General features: G+C 48.7%; 1 protein-coding gene across 1 annotated transcript in view; it reads right to left on the reverse strand.

Annotated features, from left to right (window-relative positions):
* Positions 1 to 2,889, reverse strand: part of LOC134601598 (gastrula zinc finger protein XlCGF17.1-like) — a 75,094-nt gene that overhangs the window by 70,433 nt on the left and 1,772 nt on the right. The gene's annotated exons all lie outside the window — the stretch shown is intronic.

Genomic DNA, 2,889 nt, shown 5'->3' on the forward strand with positions numbered 1-2,889 from the left:
CAATTGAGCTATTATATTCTAGCTCCAAAAATTGTGAGTGGGAATTCTTCCTTTTCCTTTTTATATACCAATTTTTGATTGGTATATATGTAGTATTGGTAGTGATACCCCAGATAGCTATGCCATGGAGCCCATTCATATAACGAAAGACTATGTGAAAGACTTTGGTGCCGTTACAATTGGTGGCAAGCGGCGGGATCATTCCCACAGCCCAGAAGGACAGCTACAAGGAAACACCATTCCCTGGATTTACAAATTGAGGGCAACGCATGTCTGAGTACAGCGACCCTGACAGCACCAGGATGGAACCAGCAGTGGGGTACAGCTACTCTATGAGAGAGTTTGACAATATGATGGGATTGCGGCTGAAGTACTACGGACCCAATCCACCGGAGAAATCGGTGCAGCTTATGAGGAACCTAGTGTTCAAGAATCTGCAATACCGGGCAGAAAGAGAAGGTCAGCTTGCACGTTGGGAGGAACTCCAGCGGCAGGTACTGCAGGGAATTGGGAGCCCAGTCTCCATTCCCCAGCGACAGTGTGATATGCAGGGAATTGGGAGCCCAGTCTCCATTCCCTAGCGGCAGGCTGAGTTACAGGGGGCAGAGACAGTCGGTCCTGTCCCCCTATCGGCAGTGTGATTTGCAGGGAACAGAGAGCCCAGTCTCCTTTCCCTAGCGGCAGGCTGAGTTACAGGGGGCAGAGACAGTTGGTCCTGTCCCCCAGCGGCAGAGTGATTTATTGGGAATTGGGAGCCCAGTCTCCATTCCCCAGCGGCAGACAGAGTTACAGGGGGCAGGGAGAGTCGGTCCTGTCCCCCAGCGGCAGAGTGAATTGCAGGGAATTGGGAGCCCAGTCTCCATTCCCCAGCGGCAGGCTGAGTTACAGGGGGCAGAGACAGTCGGTCCTGTCCCCCAGCGGCAGAGTGATTTATTGGGAATTGGGAGCCCCGTCTCCATTCCCCAGCGGCAGGCTACTCCCGTGGTAGTGCTTGCACCAGGGCAGAGTACCGCTGGTCTCTGCCCACTCAGCAACCCACCAAGTCAGCTTACCAGTCCCCCACACAGCCATGGTGAGGCACCTGAACATGGACAAGTTTCTCCCTTACCCAGGTGTAGTAACCATTTATTGTGGGTGGGCTGTACTGCTGTCTCTGTTTTGTGGGTGGGCTGCTGGACTAACCAGGGCACTGACCGGCAGGAGGTCAGATACCCTGTTAGTCTGTTTGGAAAAGGGGAGAGATGTGACTAGACCAATCTCGCCACTGTGCATTGGAGGAGCCTGGTTGCCCGCCTGCTGCCTTTAGACTATGGCCCCAAGTTGAAACGCTGGATTTTCCCCTGCAAAGAGTGATTTATTGGGAATTGGGAGCCCAGTCTCCATTCCCCAGCGGCAGCCTTTAGACTATGGCCCCAAGTTGAAACGCTTGATTTTCCCCTGCAAAGAACGAAAGCCGGGTCATTCGGTATTTGCCCTATTTGAATAGTGATACCCCAGATAGCTATGCCATGGAGCCCATTCGTATAACGAAAGACTATGTGAAAGACTTTGGCTCCATGGCAATTGAACTGTATGTATGAGATCTAAGCGCCATTCAGTAATAATGTGTGCTCAGATCTAAGCTATCTGGGGATATGTTGAATGTACCTGTTTTATGCAATAGCTGCACAGTTATATAATTTTTATGTATTTTATTGTCTTTTGCCCTATGAAGTATGTGCGCATGTGCGGCTAAGCCGTGCAAGCGCACAAGGGAGCAATGACGCTTCCAAACGGAAGCGTCTGATTGCTCCCTGCTCGCGCCCGCCTATTTCGTCATTTTGATGAAATAGGGGGCGCGGCTTCACGAGGCTCCCGGCGCTGGACCCGGTGAGTAAAATCATCTGCCTGGAGAGTCCCTTTAAAAAATTTGGTGTTTCCTGTGTACACCTTGTTTTCTGGATATGACTTTTATTTTGCTGACTTTACAATGTTTGATATGTTATTCCTGTCCTTGCTCGGCACATCAAAAATAAAGAATTAAAAAAAACAGTCCTTATTTTCTGACATGGTTATTCAGTAAAGTATAAATTCAACATCAATTTCAAATTTAAGTCCAATATATTCAAACTGAAGGAATATTTCAGCTACTTTAGAACTCTTCCTTTAGTGATTAACCCTCAGAGAGTCTCCCTTTGTGAATTTAGCAGAGCAGATTTTGGGGTATCTGAATCCTCCAGAGACACCACACCCATAGTCTCACTTCAATAAGCTGTGCAATATGTTGACTGGGTCATGTAACATGGAGCGTCTTTTTTAAGGGATTCTCCAGTGCCAGGAAAACAAACCCGTTTTCCTGACACTGTAGAATCCTTAAAACCCCTTCAGTCACTTACCTGAATCCGGGCCAATGTCCTTTGGCGCTGGGTCAGGCTCCGCCCACGCTCCTCCCCTGCCGACGTCCGCAGGCGAGGGACACCTAAAGTGCATGCGTGGCAATGGCCGCATGGACATTAGACCTTATCGTAGAAAAATATTATTCAACACTTTCCTATGGGGATTCCAGAGACGTGAGGACGTCCAGCGTCGTTTAGACGACCAAAAGTAGTCTAAGAACCCGGAAGTCCCTCTAGTGGCTGTCTGGTAGCCACTAGAGGAGAACGTAACCCTGCAAGGTAATTATTGCAGTTTAGGAAAACTACACTTGAAGGGTTAAGGGTGATGGGAGTGTCCCTTTAAGATTGCTAGATCTATTGCAGACTGAGGTTGCCTCTGGTGATGTTGTTGAAGTAGAAACTTGTTATCCCTGTCTAACAGTCATTAAGAAATAATAGCTTGTTAAGTTAGTAAGCGAGCGGCACACCCAGATGGATATATGTTTGTAGGGCGTTGACTGCTGCCACATGACCA

This window comes from Pelobates fuscus, chromosome 1, assembly GCF_036172605.1.
Source record: "Pelobates fuscus isolate aPelFus1 chromosome 1, aPelFus1.pri, whole genome shotgun sequence".
In the NCBI taxonomy this organism is placed as follows: domain Eukaryota; kingdom Metazoa; phylum Chordata; class Amphibia; order Anura; family Pelobatidae; genus Pelobates; species Pelobates fuscus.